Here is a 24072-nt window from a genome sequence, read left to right on the forward strand (position 1 = left end):
TGGTGGAGGAAGTACAGTGCCTTGCAAAAGTATTCGGCCCCCTTGAACTTTTCAACCTTTTGCCACATTTCAGGCTTCAAACATAAAGATATAACATTTTTATTTTTTGTGAAGAATCACCAACAAGTGGGACACAATTGTGAAGTGGAACGAAATCTATTGGATAAGTTAAACTTTTTTAGCAAATAAAAAACTGAAAAGTGGTGCGTGCAAAATTATTCGACCCCTTTCCTTTCAGTGCAGCAAACTCACTCCAGAAGTTCAGCGAGGATCTCTGAATGATCCAATGTTGTCCTAAATGACTGATGGTGATAAATAGAATCCACCTGTGTGTAATCAAGTCTCTGTATAAATGCACCTGCTCTGTGATAGTCTCAGGGTTCTGTTGAAAGCGCAGAGAGGATCATGAAGACCAAGGAACACATCAGGCAGGTCCGTAATACTGTTGTGGAGAAGTTTAAAGCCGGATTTGGATACAAAAAGATTTCCCAAGCTTTAAACATCCCAAGGAGCACTGTGCAAGCAATCATTTTGAAATGGAAGGAGTATCAGACCACTGCAAATCTACCAGGACCTGGCCGTCCCTCTAAACTTTCAGCTCAGACAAGGAGAAGACTGATCAGAGATGCAGCCAAGAGGCCCATGATCACTCTGGATGAACTGCAGAGAACTACAGCTGAGGTGGGAGAGTCTGTCCATAGGACAACAATCAGTCGTACACTGCACAAATCTGGCCTTTATGGAAGAGTGGCAAGAAGAAAGCCATTTCTCAAAGATATCCATAAAAAGTCTTCTCTAAAGTTTGCCACAAGCCACCTGGGAGACACACCAAACATGTGGAAGAAGGTGCTCTGGTCAGATGAAACCAAAATCGAACTTTTTGCCCACAATGCAAAACGATATGTTTGCCGTAAAAGCAACACAGCTCATCACCCTCAACACACCATCCCCACTGTCAAACATGGTGGTGGCAGCATCATGGTTTGGGCCTTCTTTTCTTCAGCAGGGACAGGGAAGATGGTTAAAATTGAGGGGAAGATGGATGCAGCCAAATACAGGACCATTCTGGATGAAAACCTGTTGGAGTCTGCAAAAGACCTGAAACTGGGACGGAGATTTATTTTCCAACAAGACAATGATCCCAAACATACAGCAAAATCTACAAAGGAATGGTTCACAAATAAACGTATCCAGGTGTTAGAATGGCCAAGTCAAAGTCCAGACCTGAATCCAATCGAGAATCTGTGCAAAGAGCTGAAAACTGCTGTTCACAAACGCTCTCCATCCAACCTCACTGAGCTCGAGCTGTTTTGCAAGGAAGAATGGGCAAGAATCTCAGTCTCTCGATGTGCAAAACTGATAGAGACATACCCCAAGCAACTTGCAGCTGTAATCGCAGCAAAAGGTGGCTCTACAAAGTATTAACGCAAGGGGGCCGAATAATTTTGCACGCCCCACTTTTCATTTTTTTATTAGTTAAAAAAGTTTCAAAAATCCAATAGATTTCGTTCCACTTCACAATTGTGTCCCACTTGTTGGTGATTCTTCACAAAAAATAAAAATTTTATATCTTTATTAGGGATGAGCCGAACACCCCCCGGTTCGGTTCGCACCAGAACTTGCGAACGATCCCCGCGTTCGGTACGAACGTTAGAACCCCATTGAAGTCTATGGGACTCGAACGTTCGAATTGGAAAGTGCTCATTTTAACGGCTAATATGCAAGATAGTGTCCTAAAAAGGGTTTGGCGACCTGCCTCCTGCCTCAGGGGACATGGGTCACTGCAAAAAAAAGTTTTAAAAACTACCGTTTTGGCGGGAGCACTGATTTTAATGACGATTAAAGTGAAAAAAAAAAAGTGAAATATTCCTTTAAATATGGTGCCTGCGGGGTGTCTGTAGTATGCCTGTGAAGTGCCACGTGTTTCCCGTGTTTAGAACAGTCCCTGCACAAAATGACATTAAACGGAAATAACACCATTTAAAACTGCTTGCGGTTTTAATGTTATATCTGGTTCCTGCAATATGGTTGAAAATCATTGAGAAACATGGCATGGGTAGCCCTCCCTGCCCATTACCAGCCTATTTGGGTCTTGTACGCATATTAAGGGGAACCCCGTACCCATATTAAAAAAAGGAAATGCGTGTGGCCCCCAGGCCCTATATACTCAGAACAGCAGTATACAGGCGGTGCAAACAAGACAGGGACTGTGTAGGTTTGTTGTGTTAAGTTGAATCTGTTTGTCATTTTCAACCGGTACATTTTTAAAGTGTAGCTCCAGTCAAAAAAACTATCTTTAAGCTTTTTGGAAAACATAGGGAAGGGTTATCACCCCTGTATAATTTGTTTTGTCGTCCATCTTTTTTCATCTCACTTGCTGCTGTCTCCTTGCGTTTACAAGTAGGAGATGTTTGTAAGTTGGATGTTTGAAAGTAGGGGCCTGCCCTATATTATAGCGGTATGTACTGGGTACAGAGCACGCAGACAGCACGCACTCCTAACACTACTGACTGCAAGCTCTATTATTAACCACTTGTTAGCCCAATGTTTGCATAAAGTGAAAGATGAAGTTATGCTGAGTAAATAGATATCAAACATGTCACTCTTCAAAATTGCACATGCCCGTGGAATGGCGCCAAACGTCGCTACTTAAAAAATCCCCATAGGCGACGCTTTAAATATTTTTTTACTGGTTACATGTTTTGAGTTGCAGAGGAGGTCTAGGACTAGAATTATTGCTCTCGCTCTAACATTCTCGGCGATACCTCACATGTGTGGCACATGCGAGCACATGGGGACATGGGCGCTTTAATTTTTATTTTATTTTTTTATTGTTCATTTTACTTTATTTATTTTAGTTTGACATTTTTTTTCCCAAAAATATATTTTTGATCACTTTTATTCCTATTACAAGAAATGTAAACATCCCTTGTAATATGAATATGGGGTGACAGGTCCTCTTTACAGTGAAATCTGGGGGGTCAATATGACCCCACATCTCACCTCTAGGCTGGGAAGCCTGAAATAAAAAATAAAAAAAAAGATTCTGGCTTTGATCGTACTGGCGAGTTGGTAGAAGCACCGGAGGGCGGTGAGGGGTGGGGGGCGTCTATGGCTGGGTATTTCAGGGTATCACCGAGTATGGCTGGGTATCTCTGAGTATGGCTGGGTATGGCAATTTATGGCAGGGTATTACAGAGTATTGGCGGGGTATTGGCGGGGTACTACAGAGTAATAGCAGGGTACTGCACTGCAGAGTAATGGCAGGGTACTGCACTGCAGAGTAATGGCGGGGTACTGCACTGCAGAGTAATGGCGGGGTACTGCACTGCAGAGTAATGGCGGGGTACTGAACTGCAGAGTAATGGCGGGGTACTGCAGAGTAATGGCGGGGTACTGCACTGCAGAGTAATGGCAGGGTACTGCAGAGTATGCACTGGTATTGCAGAGTATTGGCAGGGAATTGAGGGGTTAAATTCGGTGAGCAGCGATGTGGGCACTGCAGATGCAGCCCACATCGCTGCTGACACCAATCTCTTTCCCCTCCGCTGTACCGATCGGTACAGAAAGGGGAGGTAGGAACAGGCGTCATAACATGACGCCGGTTTGTTTCCAAGTGATCACTCCGTCATTTGACGGAGCAATCACGTGGTAAACGGCCGCTATGAGCGGCCGTTTACCGTGATGCGCCGGGTCCTATGGACCCAGCGGTCACGGATGCTCTCGAGTGCGCACACCTCGGGGCACGCGAGAGCAGAATTCTGGGAGGCCGTTAATTAACGGCCTCTCTGAGTTAAACAACCGCCCTGAAGCCGTTAATCGGCAATGGGCAGTTGTTAAGTGGTTAAAGCTAGATCACTAGCTATATAGGTGAGGTGAATATAGTGGTGTATACTGCAGTCAGGGCACAGACAACAACCACTACACAGCAGCAAGATAGGAAATCAGCCAAAAACGATTGGTGTGTACTGTGTTGAAGGTACACAGAACACCCACTGCTTCAGATGCAAAGTAACACACTACAGGAGGCCGCCTTAAAGGCGGCCTTATATAGTGTGGGGCGTGCACTACACAGCCTGAGCTATGATTGGCCACAGGCAGGATGCCTGTGGCCAATCATGGCTCTCCTCGCTGCCGGCGCTGCGATTGGCCAAGCATGCGGGGTCACAGTGCATGCTTGGCCAATCATCGGGCAGCAATGCACTGCGCCAACGCAGTGCATTGTGGTCCGCGTGCGCGTCACTCGAATTTTGACGCGAACGGCCAAAACGTTCGGAATTCGCCGAACGGCCGAACGGCCAATGTTCGAGTCGAACGTGCGTTCGACTCGAACACGAAGCTCATCCCTAATCTTTATGTTTGAAGCCTGAAATGTGGCAAAAGGTTGAAAAGTTCAAGCCGAATACTTTCGCAAGGCACTGTATGTGCTAGTTAGATGGTGGTGATTTTAAAGTTTTATTAGCTTTGGCAATCTTCAAAAAGCTTTAGTCAGTATATGCTGCTGCCTGTGACTATAGAGCTGTAAGGATGCTGGTGCCAGTCCTGAGAGACACTGAAATCCTGAGAGACCCCCCCAAGAATGAAGAGTCAGCCATTTGTTCCTGCTCCTTTTATATTATTGTACAAACCTGTACTCTGATAGCAAGGCTACTTACTACCTGAGTTGGCTCGTAATTATAAGACATGTCACTTATAACATTTCTAATCATGGCAAGTTTTGATGGAACAAGAAAAAACAATCTTTTCTTCACAGTGTAAAATGAACTTTGATGCATGCAAACTGTGTAGCATTATAGCCAAGATAACACATTTGTAATGTTTATAAATTACAAAAAATAACATTTTAATGGCTACTTATCCCACACAAACTGCCTCATATCCTGGTATTTAACCACAATTATATCTTCTTCCCATGGAATGGTTTACTGTTCCCTATAATTTAGTAAAAATAAACTCCCCAGTGTTGCACAATAGCAATTCTCTTAACATTATTAAATTGTTATTTCTAAAAAATCAGTTTATGCCTATTCATACATGTAACCTCTTGAGATATCTGTATTAATCTCTCTGTAAGCCATGGTTAGGATTATCAGCAGGGAAGACTGCTCCTGGGCCAGTGCCTTCCTTCCATGCTTGTTGTAGCATAAAATTATTAGTGAGCGGTGGCAGCAGGAGACAAGAGACATGTACTGAAACAACAATGGCATTTTGTTTTTAATTCTTGTTGTTGGACACTAGCGCCATTAATGTGTACAATTACAATCAAGTAATTATCAATGAAATGCGTTAAAGAGGGGAGACATCCAGGTCGGGACATCATGTTACCAGCTGTACATTTGTCAGCTCAATAAAAAGTATTTCAGAGAATGAGATGTTTGTGTGTGGTTCCCCATTCATCAATAACTTTCAATAGTAAGTGGAGACAAACTTTGGAGCCAGCCCCCAGGACATTCTTGGTGACTGCATGAGGCGTAGATCTGGAGTAATGCTACTTGTTTGAGAAGTTGAAGCTGTTGTAGGACACAAACGTCATTATTGTGGACAATGGGAACATGTCTACGATATGGTGGATATGAAGGAAATAATAATGTGGTCAGTATTTCAATAATTGTTATGATCAAAATGCATATGATGATATGATCAATATCCACAGATTAGCACTTGGTAGCTACACAATGAAGACTCTCGACAAAGTATTCAAATACAAAGAAATTACACCCAAAAAAAAAATCTGACTTGTCTATGCATTTACTTGTGAAAGCTGGACACTACAGAAACAGGATAGAGAGATCAACTAATTTAAACTTTGGTGGTGGAGAAGGATTGTATGCGTGCCGTGGACAGCCTATAGAATTAATAGATCGATTTTGAAAGAGATCAAACCGGCTATGTCACCAAAAGCCCAAATGATGGCGTTACGACTGTCATATTTTGGTCACACTGTCAGAAGAGACATATCACTGAAGAAGGAAATAATGTTTGGGAAGATCAAAAGAACCAGGTGTAGAGGCTTGTACTAAGTGGTTGGACACATTGACACTGGAGGATCTCGGCAGACTGGCACAAAGCTGATTTTTTTTTTTTGAGCTCTCATTTTTCAAGCCATTAGGACTTGAGTTGATGGAGCATAATCTTAATAATAGTGCCCAATTATCGCCATGCTAAGGGCACTGGAGAATTGAGGTATAGGACAGGTATGCATATGGCATAGGACAGGTATGCATTGCACAAACAAGGAATAGACTTACTTAAGAGTTGTGAATATTAGGCTTCTGATGCAACTTTTAATACCAGAATTGGTATATATATATATATATATATATATATATATATATATATATATATATATATATATATATATATATTTCTAGACAGTTGACTCAGCATAAAAGGGTGGTTCCACTAGCCACAGACTGAGGCATTGCAAGTCCAGAACTGAGACATCAGGCACTCCTACAGAAATTATTATCTTTGGTAATCCATGCTTTATCAGTCTGGTTGAAAAAAAGTTGTCCACAACTTTCCAATTCATTGAATCGCTTGAGATGTTGGTGAATTGAAGTCTATTCGGCAGTTTTTTTTCCTCTTTATACGAGGAATGTTGAATCATGTCACTGTAAACATTTATATTTTGTAATTATTTTGTCCAGTATATGGCCATTCCTGGCTAAAATAAGCTAATTCTTCAGTTGTGTAATTCCTTCTAACATTTGTTGCCTTCTAATTTTAGTCCATACAAGAAAACGAACAGAAAAAAGACAGCAATGTGTTAAATTAGGGATAATAGGGATTGAACTTTACACAATTTTGTTATCTTTGTTTGCTCCACCATGTGCAAACATTTAACGTGAAGTATCGCACACTGTGTATGTTTTAGCTGTGGTTGTACTCTCTTTCTAAAATTCTACGTTTTGCTTATGACATACTATTTATAGCTATTAGTGTTTTTAGAGCAGAACCATACGTTTTTCACACAGAGGCTTTTGAAAGCAGCAATGCGGACCCCTAGTTCCAAGACATCACTTTTTGTTGCATTTCTGGCATGTGAAATGGAAGGTAGTCTAGGTATATTTTACCTTAATGCATTCCCTGCATTAAGGTAAAAGACACCCCACTACTTGTTCACCCCCCCAACATTAAATTAAGTAAATATCTGACACCTCTCATAATCGAGCACTTTCACTGCAACCTTGCTCTCCTCTCTCCATAGATTCCTGCTTCTGTCAAATCCTGCGAGGAGGGAGCAGGGGGGCCTGGTTGAGCCACACTGTGTCTAAAGCCTTGTACACACAATCAGATTGTTGGCCAACAAAACCATGGACTTGTGTCAGAAGGGCATTGGCCCAAACTTGCATACAAATGGCAAGGAATTGTCGGCCAACAAATACGAACGTAGTGACCTACTACATTGTTTTTCAGCTCTTTAGTGCCATCCTTTGGGCACCTTCTGCTAATTTCATGTTAGTAGAAGTTTGGTGAGTGTTGATTTGCGCTTTTCATTTCGCACTTTTCATTTAGTTTCTGAACGGCGAAATCGGAGGAGATAAGGTGTTATTTATTATTGGCCTTGGAGTTATTGCTTTGACATTATTTTTTTGGCTGAATAATGATTTGATTTGGTATATTTTCTCTATTTTTGGATGCATAGAATGCACTTTATGGTTAAGTTCTATTGGCAGATAGCATGTCTAATTTTACTTGTTTTCTTTTTTGATGCACAATAAAAAATTGTGTAGAATAATACTCGGCTATGTGTTTGAATTCAAATGACAGTTTGGGAGTAGGCAGTTACATTAAAAAAAATACAATGTAAAATTGACAAGGGACACCAACATAGTTGTATCTTTGATTTTAAAACCTACGGGATAATGGTGTTGTGGTAACCTGCCAAAATAATAATAAAAAAAAAAAACATAATAATATTATTCTTGCTATCACAAAAAAAAAAAAAGCGCCTTTGAAAATGTATTTGCAATAACTCCATCAGTATCACCAGCAAAGCAGCTTCATTATTATCCCATTAAAGAAGAAGAGAATTGCACGCTGCATTTTGATATTTCATAATTTGCCACATCACGAATGTTAACTCTCCATTACAAACGTTAGTTTACAAGACCGACCGGTTCTGGCTCGTCCTTGCTTCCGAGCATGAGTGTCCAACGGACTTGTGTACACACGCTCGGGAAAATCCAACAACACACATTTGTTTGCGGAAAATTTTAAAAACTGCAATCCAACATTTGTCTGTGGAAAATCCGACAACAATTGTCCGATGGAGCATACACAAGGTAGGATTTTCCACCAACAGCCTGTCATCAAACATTTCCCGTCGGAAAGTCCGATCGTGTGTACGAGACTTATGAGCACACACAACCCGGCTCGGGAGTGCATCTGAACAGCTTGCTATGGGGGCAGTGGGAAGAAAGGAGGAGCGGAGAACGCTGGTGGAGAACTCCAGAAGGAGAAATGGAGGACTCCGTTTATCATGTTTTTATTTTAATAAAAAAAAAAAAATTGACTTTAACCACTTGCCGACCAGCCGCCACAGTTGTACTGTGGCAACATGGCTTGGCTGCACGAATCGCCGTCGTGTTACATCAACTACATCAATTCCAATTTTGGCCACTAGGGGCACGCACGCCTCCTGCTCGCCCACAGAGCCGATGCAAGTGCCCAGCAGTAGTGATCACCGCCAAGGCTTCTGCGATCCTTCTGGGCACACACCGAGAACCGGGATCTGTGTGTGTATACACACAGTTTTCAGTACTCTGAGGGGAGAACAGACAGATTGTCTGTTCATACAGAGTATGAACAGCGATCTGTCATCTCCCCTAGACAGTCCTCTCCCCTCTTCAGTTAGAACACACTAGGGAACACAATTAACCCCTTGATCGCCCCCTAGTGTCAACCCCTTCCCCTACCAGTGACATTTTTACAGTTATCAATGCATTTTTATAGCACTGATTGCGGTATAAATTGCAATGGTCCCAAAAATGTGTAAAATTTGTCCGATGTGTCTGCCATAATGTCGCAGTCCTGATAAAAATCGCAGATTGCCGCCATTACTATTAAAAAAAAAAATTCTAATAAAAATGCCATAAAACTATCCCCTATTTTGTAGACTCTATAACTTTTGCGCAAACCAATCAATATACGCTTATTGCGTTTTTTTTTACCAAGAATATGTAGAATACATATCAACCTAAACTGAGGAAAAAAATAGTTTTTTACATATTTTTGGGGGGATATTTATTATAGCAAAAAGTAAAAAAGAATGCGTTTTTTTCAAAATTTACGCTCTTTTTTTGTTTATAGCGGGGAAAAAAAGGGCCATCAATTTAGTTTGGGTACAACGTTGCATGACTGCGCAATTAAGTTAAAGAGACGCAGTGCCGAATCACAAAAAGTGCTCTGGTCAGGAAGGGGGGTAAAATCTTCGGGGGCTGAAGTGATTAATATCACTTTAATATCCCCAATAGAACACATACAGTAAAAAATAGATTTGTATTAATATGATTATATTTCTCTCAAGAAAAGTCTTTTTTTTTTTAAGGGCACAGCAGCTACAGAAGCAATGCCTTTAGAAAAATAATGCCTGTGGGAAAATGAATACAAAGCAATGCATATTTATGTAAAGGAAACAATTCTTGTTTTCCATTATAAAGAGAGTGCAATGTGATCTGACCTGGCCCGATAGGGCCACTTAGGAAGGGTCAAAGTGCAAATCCTCCAGTATTGTGTGTCATTGTGTGCATGTGCAAGTGAGAACAAGCTGGGGATTCCTTACATAGCTCAGGAGATGTATGCTTAATGTGATTGTAGCCTTATTAGTGCAATTGTGACAGAGAAAATTCAGTACTGTCCGTGATACTTTTTTTATTTGCACTAACATTTAAAATTTTTCAGGACAAGCTTTCGGGGTATGTCCACTTATTCAAGGTCCAAGCAGTACTGAGTACTAAGCTAGGACTCATATCTCTGGAGAGGTTGTATTTTAGTGCCTAAGTACTCGGTCTAAGTTACACACCAATCGGTATGCAATTGCACTGTGTGTTGGCAGATTGCATGCAGATTGTAAACGGATCTTCCAGACAGAGATCTGTGTGTGTGGTGGCTCAGCAGATCAGTCTGCGGACAAACTGTTGGGTGGTGGCAGGCTATCGTTTATTGTGTGTCTGGTGTGTGGGGAAGAGTGATTAACACCGGGTTTAAGCTTGCAGGATAGCTGGAGGAACCCTAGAAGTGTGTAGTAATTGCTAGACTGCTCCCCAACCCTTAGAGTGCACCAGATTTATGTAAGATTCGTATCTGCCTGTGTGTGGTCAGCCAGCTGGATTGGAGTGGAGTCTCCCTCTAGTGGTGGCCAAAGGTAGGGCCAGCTGTGAAAGTACCACAGCCAGGCTTACATGCTCAGTATAAATTCCCCCTTATTCCCTTAGTTCCTCATATACCCCAGTCACGGAACGCACGTCACAGTTAGCTAGCTGCCGTGGGCAGGCGTGATCCGTGCCAGATTGGAAAGGAGATGTATGGAAAGGGAAAGCTGCCAAAACCCCTTGCTGAACTAGAGTATGACATGGAAAAGATTATTACTCTGCAAAAAACATTTAATACTTTATATCTTTTGACACATGTTTTTATATAACTAAATTCTAAAAGTACCTTCACAAGTAGGTGACAAATGGATAGTTTATGTTGTTCTAGATTGAGTGAGTTGATTATTCAGCTATCTATGGGCTGCACCAATCTTCTGAGCCTGTCAGCGCACAGATATTGATCTTCTTTGATCGAACATGTGATCATGTTGGGGGGTCCATATAGAACCCTTTTATGCCTAAGTCTATATCTGACATTCGTTGTTTACAAGTTCAAATCCATATTTTTTGCTAGAAAATTACTTAAAACCCCAAACATTATAATTTAGATACCTAACATGTCATGCTTTGAAATTGCGCACACTCGTGGTATGGCGACAAACTATGGTACCTAAAATCTCCATAGGCGACGCTTTAAAATAAATTAACAATTACCAGGTTAAAGTTACAGAGGAGGTCTAGTGCTAGAATTATTGCTCTCACTCTGTTGATGACGGCGATACCTCACATTTGAACACTGTTTACATACTTATGTGTGAGTTTTCTTTGCTGCAGGGATGGGGGCACTTTTATTGTAAACATCCCCTGTGACAGTAATAAGTGGAGACAAGTACTCTTTATGGAGAGATTGGGGGTCTAAAAGACCCCCGATCTCTCCATTGCACTTCAAAGTATTCAGATATCCAAAAACAGTGATTCTGAATACTGTCATTTTTTTTTTTAAATCGCCGCCATTGGCAGCCAAGTGAACCGGAAGTGACTTTGTGACGTAGATTCCGTGTTTATGCATAAGAGACTCGATCAAACCCGTTTTTGGCTTCCTTCCAGTCTCACTGGAAGTGCTGGTTCGTGGCTTGGGTCTCCCGTGGGACGGGAGGCCGGGGAAGAGCGGTGGGAAGGAGGTGGGAGGGGCAGGGGCGGACTGACCATTTGGCCACTCAGGCACTGCCTGAGGGCCCCCGGGCCACTAGGTGGCCCCATCAGGGTTGCCAGCCTCAGTAAAACCAGGGACAGTATGTAAAAATCTATGTTTTTTTTTTTTACATCTGTCTCTGAAATGTCGCTTACTGACATCCCTTTGGTCTAAAAATCCTGAGATTATAGCTGCCCCACCTCTCCAGTACCTTCTCAGCCAATAGAAACATGTCTGTGTATACTCTGTGTACATGCATGTGTATACTGTGTAATTGTATACTGTGTGTGTGTGTATACTGTGTGGCCCCTTAATCTCTGAATGCCTGGGGGCCCCATAATCTCCTATTGCCCAGGGGTCCCATGAGTTGTCAGTCTGCCCCTGGGGAAGGGGGAAGTCCCCCCCGCTCTGTCGGGAAAACAGCAAAGCGGCTTTTAGACACATCGGTTGTTATCCCTAAAGAGCCGACCACCTGCTCTAAAAAAACGGTATGGGTTGATGCATGCAGCTGCATCACCCCGGTATAACCCCTTAAAGCCGAGGACGCATGGGTGCGTACGGTCGGCGCTAAGGGTATAAAGGAGAAGGGCTGTAGTACCTGTAGAGAGGGTTCAGGGAGGAGTTTACAGCCCACTAATATAAGGGGCTTTCTCAGAATGTAACCCATTGGTGATTAGTAAAATAAACAGTATCCCTATGAACCTGCACAACAATTACTATCCTTTTAATCTGTAGCTTAAAGTGATCATAAACTCTCGGTTTGTTAAGTACTTTTAGCGGCTGATTTATTAACTTGAGTGAGTAAGCAGCTTCTTCATCATTTTACCCATGCCTGTTTTCCAGTTTAAACTGGTGCCATGACCTCTGCCCCAGGTTTCTTATTTCAGGGTAATACCTGGTACACGCAGTGAGATTATCGGACGAATTATCTTCTGTTTTTTGTTCTTTTGTTTTGCATGCTACTCTCAAATCGAAAATGAAGAAGTTACTAAAGTTACAAAAATTCTCGTACGACAGAATAAAAATTCAGAAGTAATGTAATGCACTGCATTTTTATGTGAAAATTGTATTGATTAAATGAAAATCGTACGATCTGGCATCGTACGAAAAACATTTTTGTGTTTGTTCCATCTGATAATATCGGATGAACTGTCGTGATTGGCTCTCAAAAGTGTGTACTAACGATCAGATTATCGTTTCGAAAGCTGTAATTTTCATATGACTTTCTGATCGTTTGTACGGCCCTTAAAGTGTTACTAACCCAGGGCCTGCATTCACTATATCTGACCTCCCACAGTACACCGAACATGGACATGCCATAGTTCTGGTAAATATAAATGGCTAAATACCTTTTCTCATCAGCAGTATATAGCAGTTTTGTGACTTCTATCAGTGTCTGGCTAAAGCATGTAGGAGGAGTTTTCATTCTGCTCTCACTGTCCTATAAGACTGCAGGACCCCTGACCCTCTGTCTGGACAGTGCTGATTGGCCCTGTGCTGATCACATGTGCTCTCCCAAGAAAAAAACAACACTCTAGCAATACACACCAAACTGAGCATGTGCAGTCTGTCCCCTGGCCTCTATATAATATCCAGAGATAATTTGAAGACACTGGAAGAAGGGGAGGATCAGAGAAGACAGGATCAAACAGCCTTTTTACGCAATGCAGAGGATTAACCCCTTAGGTTCCACAGTGAGTATAACAAGCATGCTTTACTGCATATACAGACTGATTTTACTTTTGTGGGTTTAGTAACACTTTAAGACCTTTTTCTTGCAGTATCCTATGGGACTGCTTTTGCATGCAGGGACTAGAGTTAGGTCTTCCTACACTGTGTGCATTAAAGTGGTAGTAAACCCTGGAATTGAATTTTTACCTACGGGTTGGCTTATAATAAAACGTACCTGTGTGTAAAGTGACTATCTCCTGAACGTGCACTGTTTAGGAGATATTCTTGCGAGCAGCAGCTGGTGATATCACCGGCGCATGCACTCTGAAGGGAGGGCACACCTGTGTCATTCTTTCAGAGCTGTGTGCCATGGCTATGAATACAGCATGCATGCACGGGGTGATGTCATAGCGGCTCGGCCAGTCAAACTCCCGAAGTCCCCGAACCTGGAAGGAAGAAATGGTAAAGATGGAAGCCTCTGCAGCATTGACAGAGCGCCACTGGAGGGCTTTGTTTTAAGGCAACTCTTTCATGACTCTTTTGTATGCGGTGCATACTAGCACATTATAATATTGCCTTGCAGGTGGAAACCTTTAAAAACATTTTTTAACAGAGATGACTACTGCTTTAATAGAAAGCCCCAAAACCAAAGGCTAAGGCATGATTAATTCTCTTCCGTGCAACCAGCGGGCTGAACAAAAGAAAGTGAATCGACTTCCCCCATCCATAAAATCGAGGTGGATGAGGGAATTCCTCCTGCAGAGCTATTGTATTCTGACAGTGTGGAGACTTTCAGAATACACTCATTCGCACCACCGGTTATAGTCGCCGTTTGAGAAGTTGACTTCTGTACAACCAGCCTGCCCAATAGATGGGTCGAAATTTGGCTGGTCTGAACTGGGTGCATTTTGATCCATCTATGGCCGGCTTAAGATGGCAAGGCACTCCTCTGCTCCTCCTACCCCCACCACCACCTTCAGACCCCCATCGTTATCAGACTGACTGGAAACTGCACTGTCCACTGTTAATTCTTCCCTGTAAAGACTAAAAACTAAGGCCTCATATGCACTGCTGCTAGTAAACGGCCGTTTAGGAGAAGTTGGGCATTTTTTTGAACTGCTCCTGAACTCTTCCCTATGTTATCTTATCAGTACATGTACACAGGTTAGTTCATAGTGGTTTCTAGGCAGTTATGTTGAGAGGCTTTTTTTGGAACCCCAAAAAAAAGCCTTCAGAAGCTGTGTTTAGAGGCATTTCAAACGCCAAACATGGCTATCAGCATTTAAGCGCTTTTTCGTCTAGTAGTGTTTTTAAAGGGAAACATTTTATTTATTACCTTTGAGCCTGGAAAATGATAAAAACACACCAAAAACTCAATTATCACTGTATGCAAGCTTGATATACCATGTGATATTCCCCTCATCAGCCAATTTTGCTGTACAATACACAACTTGCATTACTTGATGCTGAAGTTGAATAGGAATTTCACTCATCTTTCTAACTTTTTCCAAGAGAACGTCAAAGGTGGCAATTGACATGCGTGTAAAATTAAAAAAATTCTCTGGGGAATTACACAGCTGAACATACATATTAGAAAAGTATCCTGAGCCATCAATGGATGTGTCCAGTGGCGATGAACTCTGCTCCTCTCAAGCAATTTTCTACATCTTTGGAGCCTCAGCAAAAGCAACATCAGGAGCATTTCCTCACACATGCTCATCATGGGATCCAGTGGTGGCTGGTGCTCAAAATTTTTTTGGGGGGCGCAAACAAACTGAAAAATACTGAACCCCCCTCCATCAATTGCAGCCTCGCTGTGCCCATCAATTGCAGCCTCGCTGTGCCCATCAAATGCAGCCATTGTGCACAACAAATGCAGCCACTGTGCCCATCATATGCAGCCACTTGTGCCCATCATATGCAGCCACTTGTGCCCATCAAACGCAGCCACTTGTGCCCATCAAATGCAGCCACTTGTGCCCATCCAATGCAGCCACTTGTGCCCATCATATTCAGCCACTGAGCCCACCGACCCCCCACTTGTGGCTCTGGAAGCACCCAACCCCGCTCTCTCTGGTGGCAGAACTCCCCCGTGCACGTGGCTCTGGTAGGACCCCCCATTCCCCCCTGCGTGGCTCTAGCAGCACTAAACCGACCCCCTGCCCCCCCCGCGCGCGCAAGCGCGGCTCTGGCAGCACCGGAAATCCCCGCACATACGTGGCTCTGGCAGAGGGGACTTACTGCAGCAGCTTCTCCAGCGTGTCTTCTCTGCTCCTCTTCCTAAGTGCCAGGCATCCAATAGGTTGGCCTAGTACTTTGGCCAATCAGAAAACAGATCTGCCACCCTGCCTCCTGATTGGCAGTGAGGAAGGTTCATGTGAAAATAGCAAAAATGAATTCACTATTGTCATACAATTGGGTTGGACCAGGGCGCACTCGCTGAGCCCCGAGCCCACCCTATTTTGAAGCCTATTAGAGCCTCTGGCTCTAATCAGGTGCTTCAAAAAGTACCACCCCCTCCCACCTCTGCCATGGGAATCCATTTGTCCAGTGTCCTGAAAGGGGCCGGGCGCATTGGATGAGGGCCGCCACTGATGGGATCCATATTAACAAACCAACCAAAAAATAGCAGCTAGCTACAAGCACACTGCTTTCTCAGCTGTTACTCACACTGTTCTCTCACAGAATGGCTGAAATAGTTAATAAGTACTTGTTTCTACTGCTTTCTAGTCAGTGAGGTTATCTTTATTAAACTCTCCTGAACGCAAACGCTGCTAAACCCACGTGGATTTCTAGCTGTGATGTTCCATCGTTCAGGAGAGGTTGAGAAACGTCCCGTGAACATGAAGCCTAAAAAGGAAAGCAGCACTGAGAGCGCAGAAGCAACCCGCATTGAAAACCGTGAACTGCAAAGTGCTAGGGTTAGGAATTTTAGCAAATAGTTTACTGAGGAATGTTTATTTTTATTGTGGTTAATGTGTTAAGCTAAAAAATGCTGAGAATTTAATACTACTTTAATGTAATTTGCAGATAAAAATAGCCATAATTTTCACCTCCTGATGTTGTAACTTTACCAGATATTGAAACCACGAGTTGGGGATTAGCCATGGCTAGGCAGCTAATCTGTCATCTAATGCTTTGTTGACGATAACAGATTGCGTGTTCTAAAACAGGAAGGTGAGCAGCGATTTAGTAGACACAAAATCCCAGCCCTGGAGGCAGTAATTAATGGTCACACCAATGATTAGGAGAAGGTAAGCTGTAATGGTTACAACTTTGCCAGTGAATCAGTAACCATCTCATAATGAAGTGTGACACACAACTTCACTGGTCTTAGACGGGAGGTATTATATATTTACCAATGTCTAATAAACAGCTCACCGTAGTGAGACGTCCACATTTCACAACATTTGTCTACTACACCTCATGTATTACAACTTCCTATGTACTATACTTTAATGTAAACACATCATCTGTAGGCCACTCCTTTCACTGTTTCCTTTGCAGGCATAGGCATGTGACTGTGTATGTAACAAGCACATCTGACAAAGCATCCCCATATACGGTTTTGACACTTTGAGGTGCCTGTTATCAGTATGCAGTCATACGCTATATGATTCAAAAGGAAGCATCCAAGAGGAATTTGGACATCAGTGCTTATTAATCTACAGTAGGGTAGTAAAGAGAAAAAAGAGTCTCACATGCAACTGGGGCTACCCTTAGGGTTGCCACCTGTTCGGCAATTCATCTAGACAGTCCGGGTTTTGAATCATATGTCCGGGTTTCAGCTGGACTCAAATGCAGACACATGATTCAAAACCCGGATTGTCAGACATTATTCAGACAAGACTGTGGCTCAGAACAGGGCCTGACAGGAAGGTGAGGGGGCACTATGCACACCGCATTACTGTTCTCTTGGAGTGCCCAAAGGTATCCCAGGTCTTTTACAATCCTATAGTGTATACTAAAAAAAAAACTATTGCTGCGCGCCGCTAAAGTGTTCAGGTTTGGCTTGAAGAAAATTTGCCAACCCTGGTTACCCTCCTGGGTCGACAGGAATGTTACTGTCATTTAATGACTTGTGAGCAGCATTCAGTCCACAATACGTATATACACTATATTGTCAAAAGTACTGGGGTGCCTTGCATTTACATGCACGTTAACTTTAGTGGCATCCCAGCCTTAGTCTGTAGTTATTGAGTTGGTCCACCCTTTGCAGCTATAACAGCTTTAATTCTTCTGGGAAGGCTGTCCACAAGGTTTAGGAGTGTGTCTATGGGAATGCTTGACCATTCTTCCAGAATCACATTTGTGAGGTCAGGCACTAATGTGGACAAGAAGGTCTCCACTCTAATTCATCCCAAAGGTGTTCTATCGGGTTGAGGTGAAGACTCTGTGCAGGCCAGTCAAGTTCCTCCACCTCAAACTCGCTCATCCATGTCTTTATGGACCTTGTTTATGCACTTTTAAGCAGTCATGTTGGAACAGGAAGTGGCCATCCCCAAACTGTTCTCACCAAGTAAGATGGCAGCATGAAAATGTCCAAAATGTGTTGGTATGCTGACGCCTTAAGAGTTCCCTTCACTGGAACTAGGGGGCCAAGCTCAACCCCTGAAAAACAACCCCACACCATAATCCCCCCTCCACCAAATGATTTGGACCAGTGCACAAAGCAAGGTCCATAAAGACACGGATGAGCGAGTTTGGGGTGAAGGAACATGACTGGTCTGCAGTCCTGACCTCAACCCAATAGAATACTTGTCTGTGACTGACTGTGAGCCAGGCCTTCTCGCCCATCATCAGTGCCTGACCTCACAAATATGCTTCTGGAAGAATGGTCAAACATTCCCATAGACCAGTGGTTCTCAACTCCCATCCTCAGGACCCGCTAACAGGCCAGGTTTGCAAGATAACAAATACATCTCAGGTGACATAATTTGCTGCTCAGTGATTGCAGTATTCTAGTCTGCATCTCTCCAAGGTAATACTTAAATTCTGGCCTATTAGTGGGTCCTGAGGACAGGAGTTGAGAACCACTGCCATAGACACACTCCTAAACCTTGTAGACGGCCTGCCCAGAAGAGTTGAAGCTGTTATAGCTGCAAAGTGTGGGCCAACTCAATATTGAACCCTGCGGACTACGACTGGGATGCCATTAAAGTTCATGTGCGTGTAAAGGCAGGCGCCCCAATACGTTTGACAATATAGAGTATACGTGACGGATTTGAAGTGGTTTACCAGGGGTATGGCTGAAGCTGTCAACCATAACCCCACCAGCCGACGGTGCTCTCTTTCTGATAAATGCAATCCGAGCAGCTGATTAGCCGTGGATTCCTTTTAGAAGGGACGCCGCTCACCGCTGTTTCTCGTGCCTACTGTTTTCACTGATCCAGCAGTTCTCGGAGTTGGCCATAAAGGTGAGGAGCGACTAGACCGTCTCTCCTCCTCTCTATGATCTAAGAGACCAGGAGCGATGTCATGACATCACTTCCAGTTTAGGGCGGGTGTAAACAATGTGTTTTTTAAAGTATCAGATCAATGTTTTTTCTTTTGTTTTTTTGATCTGATGCTTTTAAAGGGTAGAGGAGAGATCTGGGGTCTTATATACCCCAGATGTCTCCATAAAGAGAACTTGTCATCCCTTATTTCTATCACATGGGATGTTTACATTCCTTGTGATAGGAATAAATATGATTAAGGCTCGTTTCACACTGCAGCGATGTGGGAACCCTGCAAATCCACTGCGGGTTCCGTATCGCATGTCTCCCGGCGGCAGTTCACACTGCCCTACACAACCTGCTGGGAGCGTCAATTAAAAGTTAATGCCACCCCTAAATCAGTTTGCATATCGCTGTGCAATCTGAAAATTCGGGCAGGAACCGGATTGCATGGGTGTGAACACCCATGCGATCTGGTTCTGCTGCGAACCAAAAAAAGGGTCCTATGCTAGTTTGGTCCAAATGCGATGCGAATTCAGCCATACTATCTGTATGGCTGAAATCGCATTGCACAGAGATCACATGTGATTTGCAGTGCAGTGCGACTCACATCCGATCTCGGACATCGCACCAGTGGGAACTAGCCCTAAAGGGACAGTGTGAAAAAAAAAAAATAATGAAAAAAATTGAAAGCGTCCCCATCTCTTTGTGCCCGTTCATATGTAGGTTCCACATGCATGTTTATTCACACCACACATGTGAGGTATCACCATAAATGTTATAGCGAGAGCAATAATTTTAGCTCTGGACCTTCTTTGTAACTCTAAACTGGTAACCTGTAAAAGAATTTAATGTCTATGGTGATTTTTAAGTATTGAACTTTGTCACCATTCCACAAGTGTTCGCCATTTTAAAGCGTGACATGTTAGGTATCTATTTACTCAGTGTAACATCATCTTTTAGATTTTACCATTATTATAATTAATATAATATATATTTATATATAATTATAATATAATTCGGGTTATATATTGTGTTTTTTTGCATTAAAATATATTTTTTCCCCAAAAATCCTGCTTGAAAAACCGCTGCGCAAATACCATGTGACATAAAACGTTGCAGCATGATGGCAGTTGAAGATCAAATAGAGACCAAGCTGGTCGCTTCCTTGGCTGAAAATGATATGGGGGGATTAGTTCCACTTTAAGCTCTCAGAACCCCCATATGTGATGACAGTTTATCTTTAAAGTGGATTGAATGGTGCTCACAAGTCACTACATGAGCACCCCTCGGTCCAGGAGAGGGAAGTTACCATCACCACCACCGAAGGAAAAGAGGGCTCTCTGGTCAATCAAGTGATTGGCCAGTGGGCCTTTGGAAAGAAGGTATGTATAGATGGGAATAAAAGCCAGAGTTCAGCTTCAACATTTTTTTGATTTCCTGTTACTTTCTGCTGTACCATTGACTACCTATCACCAGAACAGGAAGCCAGAGCAAATCTCTCCAACTGGAGCACAGCCAGGAATAAAAACCCAACAGCAGTTCTAAGCCTTCATTTCTCCATCTAAAAATAGAAAACATATTTGGCTGGGGTTCTACTTTAGGACTTTGCTTTTTCAGTAAACTCACAGATTTCCTATTCACTTTTGAATGACGTGGGCCTTGTTAAATCCCAGGGAAGTTTGCAAACAATTTTTTTGGTTGGTATATACGAGGATTCCAAGAAATGTTTGGCAGTAACCCATATTAATCATGTTAGTTACAGACAATGCTGTGCGGTTTATAGAGGATGTTATGCGATTGTTTTTCAGACAGAACATTTTGTGATGTCACCGACACTCCCACATTTACTACTGTCTGATTGAATTCCTCTGCACCATGCCTACATTAGAGATAAGGGTGTCGAATCCGCCCTATAGTTCTTCTAATCATGTACAGTACCTGGTTCTATGAGCATGGAAATATGAGTCTCATAGAAGAATATACACTCCGTAATTTACTGTACAAAGAATCTAGCTTGATGTCGAAAGACCCTGCTACTATGCTATGAGAATTTCAACTTTTGTTTTCCACTTTACCAAAATGTATGCATGCTAAAGTGTACTTTATTAACCACTTGCCTACTGGGCACTTAAACCCCCTCATGACCAGACCAATTTTCAGCTTTCATTGCTCTTACACTTTGAATGACAATTACTCATCGTCATAATGCTGTACCCAAATTAATTTTTTGTCCTTTTTTCATACAAATAGAGCTTTCTTTTGGTAGTATTTGATCACCTCTGGGTTTTTTATTTTTTGCGCTATAAATGAAAAAAGAGCAAAAAAAAAAAAAAAAAAAAAAACACGTTTTCTTTGTTTCTGTGATACAATTTTGCAAATTATTAATTTTTCTACATAAATTTTGGCCACAATTTATACTACTACATATCTTTGGTAAAAATAACCCAAATTACACGTGTACATTATTTGGTCTTTGTGAAAGTTAGAGAGTCAACAAGCTGTGGTGCAAATCATAAAAAATTGATTACACCTGATATACTGATTTCTTGCGACCCGAACAAGCCAGCAAAGTACAAATAACCCCCAAATGACCCTTTGAAGTACAAATACCCCCCCCCCCCCCCATGACATTTTTGAAATTAGACATTCCACGGTATTTAGTAAGATGCATGGTGAAGTTTTTGATGTTGTAATTTTTTCCCACAATTCTTTGCAAAATTAAGATTTTTTTTTCACAAAATTGTCATTGTAATAGGTTATTTCTCTCGCATTGCATGTGTGCACTGGGGACAGATGGCACTGACAGCTAGCACTGGGGACAGATGGCACTGACAGGTGGCACTGGGGACAGATGGTACTAGGGACAGATGGCATTGACAGGTACTGTAGGCACTATATTTTCTATTTTTGTGTACACTCAAGCAGCAGCAGGAAGCTCTTCCTCCTCGGTGTGAGGAGGGAGAGCCGGCAATGAGAGATGATCTCATATGTTTACATATGAGATCATCTCTCATTGGACACTCCGATCGAGTGCTAAATGGCCACTGTGATTGGCCATTTAGAACAATCTGTGATTCGCTGTGTCCAAGGGACACGACCGACACAGAATTTCCCTGATGCACGCCGGCGGCGGAGAGCAGAGGGGAAGTAAACAGAAGGACATCCAGGAACGCCCTCCCGGTAATTGGGCGCCACGCTGTAGCCATCTTTCGGCTATAGCACGGACGCCTAGTGGTTAAAAAATGAAGCTGTGAGAAAGGGAAATATGATTTACGCAAACTAACCTGTTTGTTCACATTATTTATAGATTTAAAGTTTATCTAAACCCAAAACTTTTTTTTAGTTCTTTTAAGGACTAAAAGTGAAGGAAATTTCACAATTTTGACTTTGACTGTCACCAGAACAGGAGTAGAGGGGAGACCTACCAATGGGGCCACCTGTTCGAGTGACATCTTTCTCATAGGAGGTGTCCTCCCATTTCCTGTTGTCCCTACAGGTAGTGGTTTCAACCATCCGCTACGCTATTCAAAAGTGAAAAAAGTATTTTTGCTTTGGATATACACTATGTTATCAAAAGTATTGGGACATGTGCTTTTACATGCACATGAATTTTAATGGCATCCCAGTCTTAGTCCATAGGGTTCAATATTGAGTTGGCCCACCCTTTGCAGATATAACAGCTTCAACTCTTCTGGGAAGGCTGTCCACAAGCTTTAGCCCTTGTACACACGGTCGGACATTTCCGAGGGAAAATGTCCGATCGGACCATGTTGTCGGATAGTCCGACCGTGTGTGGGCTTCATCTGACTTTTTCCGTCGGAATGTCTGACCAACAAAGTTTGAGAGCTGGATATAAACATTTTCCGACAACATGATCCGATCGGACTTTGTCCAATCGTTTGTAGAGAATTCCGATCGGACAAAGTGCCACGCATGCTCAGATCAAATTCCTAGGCCAAAGCTATTGGCTACTAGCCTGAATGTAGTCCTGTCATAACTAATTAATGTCATCAAGTTACGAACGATTGGATTTTCCGACAACTTTGTCCGACCGTGTGTATGCAACACCAGTTTCTGAAAAAATCAGACGGATTTTGTTGTCGGATTGTCCGACCGTGTGCACAAGGGCTTAGGAGTATGTCTATGGGAATGTTTGACCATTCTTCCAAAAGCACTTTTGTGAGGTCAGGCACTGATGTGGACGAGAAAGCCTGGCTCACAGTCTCCGATCTAATTCATCCAAAAGGTGTTTTATTGGAACATTGTTCAACCACTTTTTACTACAGGCAAGCCTATAATTAGGCTTACCTGTAGTTCCACTGAATATCTCCTAAACCTGCATGGTTTAGGAGATTTCCCTGTATTTGCATGTGCCGATGTCATCGGCACATGTGCACTTAAGCAAACTGAAGCAGCTTCAGTTTGCCTGTGCCGTTACCGGTGGCTCCCGCGCGCATGCGCAGGAGTGACGCCATCGTCATACCCGGGAGTGATGTCAGCCATCGGAGTGGTTAACGAGGACCGTTGCAGGGGCTTCGATCTCAGGTAAGTAATTCATAATGAGCTAGTATGCTATGCCTTTGTCTTGCAGGTTTTTTTTTAGGGTTTACAACCACTTTAAGTAATATAACCCATGGATCATTGAACACTTCAGAACCTCGGATCTCTTTGTTCCAGTGTAGTATGGTCAGCCAATATGGGCGAATGCACAGGCATGACCACCACATGTGCGTGGGTTGCCCGCTCTCCACATCGATGCCAACATAGACCCGAAATGGATGTAAATACTTTATAGTGCCACCTCGTCAGCAATTTGTAGTTTACTTCTGCAGTTTTAGAGGACATAAAGGATGTGTGTGTCAATTGGAGATTTGTAGATCATCCGATAGTGATTTTTGTAGGGTTTGTTACCAGTTGGTTAAGAAGGGGGCCAGACCTTTGTGGATGTTGGCAGTAAAGCTTGATAGAAGTAGGAGATGGGTTTCTCTGGTGGTCGATCGTCCACAAGGAGACCATGCGACTTCCCTGTGATTCCTGCACCTGTAAATTCACTGCGTTTTTACATGAGTGTGGGGTGCCATTCATTCTGAATGGCAGCTCGCCATGTTTTTACACAGCGATTTCCGTAGCCACAAACATAGGTGTGAACCAAGCCTTATGCTAGCCATACACCAGTCAAAAAATAATTTGGCCTTGTTTTCAAGAAATGAACACACGGTCGTGAGAGCCAACGATATTGCCATCATGTAATGACCCAATTTTAAATGATAAATTGTTCAACGGACATAAATTGGTTTCTGGTTCGTTTTCTGACTCTGGGTCACATATGCACAGTACCAACAGTTCAAAATGTGAAACGGGCGGGAAACACATTGACCTTTCAATTTATCGTCCGTTCAGCAGAAGTTTTCCAAACTTTTTTTTTCGATTATATGGCTCACAACCGATTTTA

At 42.7% G+C, this 24072-nt stretch overlaps 1 protein-coding gene across 1 annotated transcript in view; it reads right to left on the reverse strand.

Annotated features, from left to right (window-relative positions):
- The window catches only part of ITGB3 (integrin subunit beta 3), a 138152-nt gene that overhangs the window by 26520 nt on the left and 87560 nt on the right, over window positions 1-24072 (reverse strand). The gene's annotated exons all lie outside the window — the stretch shown is intronic.

Source organism: Lithobates pipiens, unplaced genomic scaffold (genome assembly GCF_037356315.1).
Source record: "Lithobates pipiens isolate NorthernLeopardFrog02 unplaced genomic scaffold, aLitPip1_a1.2 Scaffold_28, whole genome shotgun sequence".
Lineage (NCBI taxonomy): Eukaryota > Metazoa > Chordata > Amphibia > Anura > Ranidae > Lithobates > Lithobates pipiens.